This window comes from Saimiri boliviensis, chromosome 19, assembly GCF_048565385.1.
Source record: "Saimiri boliviensis isolate mSaiBol1 chromosome 19, mSaiBol1.pri, whole genome shotgun sequence".
Lineage (NCBI taxonomy): Eukaryota > Metazoa > Chordata > Mammalia > Primates > Cebidae > Saimiri > Saimiri boliviensis.
In genome coordinates, this window is record NC_133467.1 from 29,177,528 (window position 1) to 29,187,176 (window position 9,649).

A 9,649-nucleotide genomic window follows, 5' to 3' on the forward strand; every position below is an offset into this window, starting at 1 on the left:
TTACCCTCTAAAGCAAATTATGAAGTCTGAAGTTAACAGTTCATAGGCAAATGCAAAAGCAGATACATAAAACACACAATAACATAATGTCATGTTTATTCATATCACTGATGTCAGTGGTAAATGCCCTAGGGGGAAATCAGAAGTAACATTGCTGAAAATAAGAGACTGAGGAGAAAATGATACATTTTACCAAATGAAAAAAAAAAAAGAAACAGTTTGCTCTGTGATAGGTTTTTCACACAGACAATAGCCTATACTTAAATGTGGGAAATGACACAAACAATACAATCATATAGAGAGAAAAAGAAAATGGTGATTACTATTTACAAAATCCCCTATAGTTTGCTGTGCTTGGTGGCTCACACCTGTAATAGCTGTACTTTAGGACAGGCGTCCCCAAACTTTTTACACAGGGGGCCAGTTCACTGTCCCTCAGACCATTGGAGGGCCGCCACATACTGTGTTCCTCTCACTGACCACCAGTGAAAGAGGTGCGCCTTCCTGAAGTGCGGCGGGGAGCTGGATAAATGGCCTCAGGGGGCCGCATGCGGCCTGTGGGCCATAGTTTGGGGACGCCTGCTTTAGGAGAACGAGGCAGGTGAATCACCTGAGATCAGGAGTTTGAGACCAGCCTGACCAACATGGTGAAACTTTGTCTCTACTAAAAATACAAAAATTAGCTGGGTGTGGTGGTGGGCACCTGTAATCCCAGCTACTAGGGAGGCTGAGGTAGGAGAATCGCCTGAACCAGGGAGGCAGAGGTTGTAGTGAGCCGAAATCATGCCACTGCATGCTGGCCTGGGCCACAAAAGCAAAACTCCATTAAAAAAAAAAAACAAAAAACCCACAATAGTCATATTCAGTCTCTGCTATTTTAAATAAAATATACAAATGCACATACACATACATGTGTCTACATGCGTACTATGCCACCCAAACTAAAACAGCAATCAGCAGAGCTGTAGATTAGACAGTCCAAGTTCTATAGTGAGTGTCACAGGCCAGACGTGGAGAAAGCAGGATTTGAAACAAGGTAAGGCCAGAGAGCAAGGCAGGTGAAAAACCTCTGGGACAGGCTGTTCAGCCAGCGGATATCCTGAGTGAATGAGGCAAGTGCAAGCTGATCAAGGCAAACAGCATCTGGAAAGGACAGCAAGTGATGCATGTACATGGAGGGGGACAAAGAGGAAGTTAGAGAACGAGGTATGGGAGTGGGAAGATGAGGTAGGGTGTTGAGGGCGGGAGCGTGAAAGGGGAAGATGGGGGGAAATCAGTGTATGTTTGAGTAGCTATCTCCTAGGATTCCCTGGACAGGACCCCAGCCTCTTTCCTGGGTTGAGAGAGCAGACTTTTCTTTTTGTTTTGTTTTGAGACAGTCTCACTCATTTGCTAGAGGCTGGAGTGCAGTGGTGGGATCTTGGCTCACTGCACTCCAGCCTCCTGGGTTCAAACAATTCTCATGCGTCAGCCTCCCAAGTAGGTGGGATTACTGGCACGCACCACCACACCTGGCTAATTTGTGTATTTTTAATAGAGACAGCAATTTGCCATGTGGGCCAGGCTAGTCTTGAACTCCTGACCTCTGGTGATCCACTGGCCTCGGCCACCCAAAGTGTCAGGATTACAGGCATGAGCCATAGCGCCCGGCCAAGAAAGCAGACTTTTCTTTAGCTCCCTACTCCTATTCCTTTGTTTCTTCCAAACATTCATCCTCGACCTTTTATTACCCTCACTTTATCTGCTCTCTCTGAAAGTCTCATCTCCCTCCATAGCTTCAACTTTTCCTCTATGTCCATTGCTCACAAATCTCGTTTTAGTCCAGATCTACATCTGAGCAACAGATCCATCCACCTGCCTCCTAAACATTTCCATTGATATGCCCCACAGCTTTATTAACCACACCATTCCCAGTGCTTAGTAAGTCCTGCTTTGTCTCTTACTTCTTGCATTTTCTGTCTCCATTTGGGCAATACCATCCACCCAGATACTCATGTCTGAGTCATTTCTATTTGTTTCATTTCCTTTGCCACTCTGGTTCTTCCACATGGCCGCTTCAGCCACTGGGACACTTCTATTGCATGTATTGACCTACAATTAGTTATTTGCATATTTTTCTCCTTCCCTCACAATGAGTTTTTCACAAATAAAGAGTTAATAATACAGCAAGAACTTAATGGATTAGGGTAGAGCAGTTAGGTTACAGGATACCATTTCTGCCATCACACCTTTCATCTAGTTGACAACAGATAGCAAAGTTGTGAAATTTGCCTGTTTGAGCTCAGTCATCCACAAGAATTGGACACCTCTGTTTTACTAAACCAGCAGCAGCACCTGTTGAGTGTTGAGGGCCCCAGGCAGTTTGGCCTATGGGAGACCCTGGTGTTTTGCTAATCCAGAGATACTTGAATTAAAAAGGAAACAGTTATACTGTTTATTTGTGCAATGGTATTTGCCTTTAAAATATATTTAGCTAAGTAATCATTCTGAATAGTAGTTGATTTGTATTCCTATTGAGATGTAAATTTGTTATTTGAACCAAGAAACATAATCTCACTTTATTTTGCCTCAATATCATCATCGAATAAAAAGAATAAGCTGGCCGGGCACGGTGGCTCACAACTGTAATCCCAGCACTTTGGGAGACCAAGGTGGGCAGATCACAAGGTCAGGAGTTCAAGACCATCCTGGTCAACATGGTGAAACTGTCTCCACTGAAATACAAAAACTTAGCTGGGCACGGTGGCATGCATCTGTAGTCCCAGCTACTCTGGAGGCTGAGGCAGAATAATCCACTTGAACCCAAGAGACAGAGGTTGCAGTGAGCCGCGATCATGCCACTGCACTCTAGCCTGGTGACAGAGCAAGACTCTGTCTAAAAAAAAAGAAAAAGGAAAGCTATGCACACATAATCTACTACTTCCTGTCACTCGGTTTACTCCCTTCTACAGGTGCAGGACCCAGATCAGCACCAGCTTTGAAACAAACTACAGCTCTCCTGTGAGCTAAAGGCAGAAATGTGGAAATGTTGAGAAAATGCCCATCTGCATCACAGTATGTATATCCTAGAAGGACTTTCTTTTAAAGGAAAGGAACATATATTGCAAATAGGAGAGATTTGACTGGGTCTAAGATAAACCTTTGAGAATCAGGGTTTCTCAAAGATTGAGAGGGGCTCACCCAAGCCATCTTCAGTTTTTGAGATTCACAGTATATTAAAAATTAAATATAACAAAATAGGGTTATAAATATTGTGTTACATTTACAGTCAACATTTCAAATATTTTAACATAGAACATGTAACATCTGTATGCAGAGCTGCATTTGATGAAATGCTTGGAGAACTTGAGGCCTGACCAAATAGCCCTTCTTTCTCTTCTTCCTCAGCTCACTCCGAGAGGCTCTGCCAAAGATCACTGCATCTTTTTAAAGAGCAAGAGTCTTATCTTTTTCTTCCTTATTTATTTCCCTATTAAAGCCAACTCATGTTAGAAAAAAAAAAAGAAACTAAATCATATGGCATCTATTAGATGTGTAAATCTTTTTGCTAATAATGATGAAAGTAGTCATCTGGTAGATTCTGAAACCTAGTTACCTCCAGAGAGTTTTTAAACGTTTTTTTAGTGAGGCAGTATTCCTTCTGTGTTTCACATCTTTGAGTGCAAGAATGCATTCAAAACTTCCTTTCCTGGCTATGGTGGAGCACAACAAAAATCTAATGCTCCCAGTGAGAACAATAAGAAAAGCCAGACATTGTTTGTCAGAAATTAAAAAAAAAAAATACTCACCTTTTTAAAAGCATCAGAGAGCTGTCAAATCAGTTACAACCGCTAAAGACAATCTCCGAGAGAGAAGGAAACCTCATAGAGATAAACTTAACTTTCTGCCTGTCACTTTTTTCCTTGGACAAAGTCAGATTTTGACTCAAGCTTGAAAGCTGAGGAGCTAGGCAAAAGACAGCTGGTTAAGAGGCAGAGAGGCAGCAGAGCTTTCAGCAATTTTATGAAGACAAAAGTGTGAGCTCTTGGCTGGCGAGCTATCCGGACTTGAAAGCCCCAAATCTCCAAGAGAATGGAGATGCAGAAAAGTTTCAACATTGATCTCCAATTCTTTCTTGAGGAATCTGATGGTTTTTAAGTTCCTTAGAACAGAAGGTGAAGAAGTCAAACAGAAAGAGACTAAAAATCATGGCAGAGTTTGGGGGAGTCTCATGATACTTTGGAAATGAAAATTGGAGTTCAAGGCATACTCCCAACTGGAGACACTGCTGACTAGCAAATAGCATGGATTCTCACTTAGAGTCCCTGGAATGCTATATGCAAAGAGTGGGAGTGAATAGACTTGACTACACATGAAAAAACTGAAATTCCGGATTTCTACTTCCACCTTGGATGTAAAAATTTAACATAGTGTTGCTTTCACCCTAACAGTGAGAAAAGGCTAAAGAAACTATGAAATCACAACTTTTCCAAGCCCAACTAGGGAGCTAAGGTAACAGAGGAACCATGTTGCCTGAATTCCAAGGGACAATAGGCTCCTCCAAAGGTAACGGGCTGTATGGTCTGAGTGACCTGTGGCAGGGCACGAAAGGACCAGGTGACTGAATTGTTGGAGGTTGAGTGTGAACAGCATGTCAGTCTGATGGCCTCAGACACTGAGAGTTTGCACTCATTCACAGGCTCTTCTTGATGGGCCTCTACTGGTGCTCATGAGAGAGACCCCTAGTCTGTAAGTGGTACAAGTCTGCAGGAGTCAATTGGCTGTCACTTCAGAGCCACCCCATGCTGAATTCTTCTTTCACAGGAAGAATAATACTTAAGCTACCGAGGGGAAGAGAGCAAACAGCCAATACACACATGAAAAGGTGGTCCATAGTATTACCCATTAAGAAAATGCAAACTAGGCCTGGTGCGGCGGCTCACGCCTGTAATCCCAGCACTTTGGGAGGCCGAGGCGGGTGGATCACGAGGTCAAGATATCAAGACCATCCTGGTCAACATGGTGAAACCCCGTCTCTACTAAAAATACAAAAAAATGAGCTGGGCGTGGTGGCGTGTGCCTGTAATCCCAGCTACTCAGGAGGCTGAGGCAGGAGAATTGCCTGAATCCAGGAGGTGGAGGTTGCGGTGAGCCGAGATCACGCCATTGCACTCCAGCCTGGGTAACAAGAGTGAAACTCCGTCTCAAAAAAAAAAAAAAAAAAAAGAAAAAAGAAAATGCCAACTAAAACTACAATGAAAAATCACTACATACTCATGAGAATAGCCAATTTTGAAAAGGTTGACAATAATCGCTTCTCGGCCTTTTGGCTAAGATCAAGTGTAGGTTGACAATAGCAAATGTTAACAAAGGTGCCAGGCCAATGAGACCTCTTACAGGTTATAGATATAATCAATTCTATTACATATTGTTAAGCAATATTAGCAATTCTTTGAAAAATTGTATCTAATAGAATTGCATATATGCATTTCACTATGACCCAGAGTTCTACTTCTAGATAAATACTCAATAAAAATGAATACATATATCCATCAAGAGCAACATATAGAAATGTTCAAAGCCGACCAATTCATAATGCCCCTAAATTAGAACTTACTCAAATATCCATGAACAGTAAAGCAGTATATTCCATGATACATTCCTACAATAGAATGCTACAGAGCAATTAAAATAAACAAATCGTTTCTACATGCAATCACATAAATGAATATAAGCATGATTAAAGAAGCCAGACATGGAGGATCACATATTATATTATTCCATTTGCATAAAGTTAATGGAATATAATAAGCATGATTAAAGAAGCCATATATTAAAGGAGCACATGTTATATTATTTCATTTGCATAAAATTCAAAAAGAAGAAAAACTAATCAATAGTGATAGACAACATATTAATTTTGGGATGGACATAGCAACATGGAATAAATAGGAGGATGGCCTCTGGGATGCTAGCAATGCTCTATTTCCCGGAGAAGTATTTATACAGGAATTTACTTTGTGAAAATATATTGAGCTATAATTTGATAATTTGTTCACTCCTCTGTTGTGTGTCCTACTTCAATATAAATTTATATTAAAAGTATTTTCAAGCAGAAAATAACATTTACAGTGCTGAAATATAGATGTATGTTATTCTTAAACTTTAACAAATTTAAATTATGCTTATAATTTAGCAAGCCCTATTCTAACTACTTTATAAATAATAATGCATTTAGTTTTCATAGCAACCCCATTTTACAGATGAAAAAACTGAGGCTTAGAAAAGTTGAATACATTTTCTAAGTATAGATAACTAGTATCAAACCAGAAATTTGAACCCTGGCAATTAGTGCTTTTACTAGTACCTAATACTACAAGGAGTTGTATCCTCTTATCTCCTTCCTACTCTAAATAAACTTGCTAATTTGCACTTTTTTTAATAGGGTCTCACTCTGTCACCCAGACTGGAGTGGATGGCACGATTTCAGCTCACTGAAACCTCCGGCTCCCAGGCTCAAGCTATTCTCATGTCTCAGCCTCCTAAGTAGCTGGGATTACAGGCACCCACACCACATCCAGCTAATTTTTGTGTTTTTAGTAGAGACACGATTTCACCATATTGGCCAGGATGGTCTCAAACTCCTGACCTCAAATCCACCCACCTCAGCCTCCCAAAGTGCAGGGATTACAATCATGAGCCACTGCGCCAGGCCATTCTTTATTCTCTTAAGTATACATGTATTTAGACTATAAGATCATCAATATTGGTAAAAGCTATTTGTTTTCTGTTCTCCTTCTTAATATTTTCTATGTTGTGAAATCATAAGCAATGGGTTCACGAGCAATGAATGAGTGACATTTATAGTTTCAGACAATTCCATCCATCCGAAGGCAGGGAGGTAGGTGTTGATTTCTCAACTCTCTTCTAGTTCTAGGATTTTACAAATTATGCCTCAGAGTTACTCCTGGAGCAAATGAGGTTGGTCTAGTCTGAAGTCATTCATTCATTCATGCATTTATTTACCAAATAGTGTTTGAATACCTGCTATGTTCCAGGTACTATTTTCAGTGTGAGGGAATTTTATGTAAGATGACCAGGGAAGGCCTCTGTAAGGAAGCACCAATTGAATGGAGGACTGAATAGAGTGAGAGATTAAAGCAAAAGATATAGATGGATGGATGATAGATAATAGATAGATAGATAGATAGATAGATAGATAGATAGATAGATCTGGGTGAAGAGCAGTCCTGTCAGAGAGTCAAGAAAGTGCAAAGATTCTAAAGTAGGAGGCATTTGGAAGTTTGGGAAAATAACAATTAGCCCTGCACACCTGGAGTGGAGAGAGCTAGGATGAGAGAGGAAGAATGAAGTGGGAGAAGTCATCGAAGGTCAAATCCTGTAGAGCTATGTAAACTCTCTTAAACTTAGAATTTTGTTTCCAGTGTGACATGAAGCCACTGGAGGCTATTGAGCAGAAATGAGGGATGATCAGATTTTCATTTCCAAAATATCACTCTGGCAACCATACCGAAAATATATCACAGGAGAGAGGTGAGGGGGTAACAGTGCTGGCTAACACAATAATATTGTTATCAGGCAACATGTTTTGTGAATGCTTTAATAGGTGAGGTTTGATTCAACTCACCTAAATACTGTGTTTATTGGTCTAGTCTCACTCTGTGATCTGGAATTCAGTTCCGTTTTAAGTAAGTGAATAGGTTCTCTCATTATAAAACAATGAAATAATTTTGAGACATTTCTTCAAATTGCCACTAAGACAGCCTTAGTATAGTAGTTTGCTAGGGCTGTGGTAACAAATTCCCCACAAAGTGGATGGCTTAAACAACAGTAATTCACTGGCTCACAGTTATGGAGGCTAAAAGTAAAAAATCAAGGTCTTGGCAGGGTGGTTTTCTTCTGAGGGCTATGAGGGAAGAATCCGTGCCAGGCCCTCTTTGGCTTGGAGGTGAATGCCTTTTCCCCGTGTCTTCACATCATCTCCGCTACGTGCTTGTCTCTTCACATGATATTTGTCTTATAAAGACACCAGTTGGCTGGGCATGGTGGCTCATGCCTGTAATCCCAGTACTTTGGGAGGCCAAGGCAGGCGAATCATGAGGTCAGGAATTTGAGACTAGCATGTCCAATATGGTGAAACCCCATCTCTACAAAAAAATACAAAAAACAGCCAGGCGTGCTGGCAGGCAGCTGTGGTCCCAGCTACTCGGGAGGCTGAGGCAGGAGAATCGCTTGAACCCGGGAGGCAGAGGTTGCAGTGAGCCGAGATTGCACCACTGCACTTCAATCTGGAAGACAGACTGAGACTGTCTCAAAAAGAAAAGAAAAGAAAAGAAGACACTAGCCAAATTGGATTAGGGCCACCCTAATGGCCTCATCTTAACTTCTCTAATTACATAAGTAATGACCTATTTCTAAATAAGGTCACATTCTGGGTTAATGGGTGTTAAGACTTCAAGTTTAACAATTGGGATAGGGGGTGACATGCAACCCATAACATTTACAATAGGCAAAGCATAGAAACTTAGGAAAATAAAGACTTCAAAAATAGCTGTTGCATACATAGGTGCCTTGTATTATTACTGCGTTGTGTGGATCGTGGTAGTGAAATCTACCTTTAGCATGATTGTAGTAATATCCATGACTTGAACGCCTACTGTTAGCCAGACCCTATAGTCTTTCCATGTGTTACTTCATTGAGTCTATACACACTCTTTATGAGAGAGATCCTAATATCTATATTCCACAGATGAAGAAACTAAAACTCAGAGAGTATCACTAACTTGACCAAAGTAAATACTTTGGGCAAAATAAAACGCCACCATAAAATCTTGGCCATACTATTGTTTTAATTCCTCATTAATTCGGATTATAAGGTAATTACAACAAAAAGTGTGAGCACTGGGTATTCGGTTGGTGCAAAAGTAATTGCAGTTTTTGCAATTGAAATGGCAAAAACTGCAATTACTTTTGCACCAACCTAAATAGAATCAGAGAACAGCTTTTATCAAACAATATTAAGCAAAATAAAACCCCAACGTTGTGTATGTACTTTAACAGTATCTATGTAAAAAGTATTTATATATCTAAGTATACATTGAATGAAGTCAGATAGGAAGATAAATTTTGGGAATTTGAGTAATGGGATTATAGTATAATTTTTTATTAGAAATTGCTATTATCTTAATCTACTTTTCATACTAATTAGAACGATGCTTCAAATGCCAGCACACATCTCCTGGATGTACTCATTGTAAGCCTTCAAAGATATATAACACTACACTGGATCTCAGCATCAAAACAATTCATAATGTTATGTTTTTCCCTTCACCCTGACTTCAAGGGTTATATGGGAAAAAACTATAAGGCTTCAAGGACTTCCTGCTCTATCAACTCTTTAAGTATTAGAGATCGAGGATCATGAATGAAATAAGCATAAATCCACATCTAATTAAATGTGTCAGATAGGACAGCCAGCCATCTGCCTTGGATTATACTCCGGCACATTCAGCTAAGATGGTGCATCAACTCAGAGGGCTGCACGGAAAGCTTGTTTTATCTCTCATTATCTGCCTCCATCCCTTCCCCTCATCTGTCCCTTATGGAGAAGGAGCTTGCAGAGAACACCAGGAGTACTATCTGGAGATCT

General features: G+C 40.4%; 1 pseudogene; it reads left to right on the forward strand.

The window, feature by feature from the left end:
- Window positions 1-5,289: 5,289 nt before the first annotated feature.
- Window positions 5,290-5,496, forward strand: LOC120360290 (U2 spliceosomal RNA; annotated as a pseudogene).
- Window positions 5,497-9,649: the final 4,153 nt, after the last annotated feature.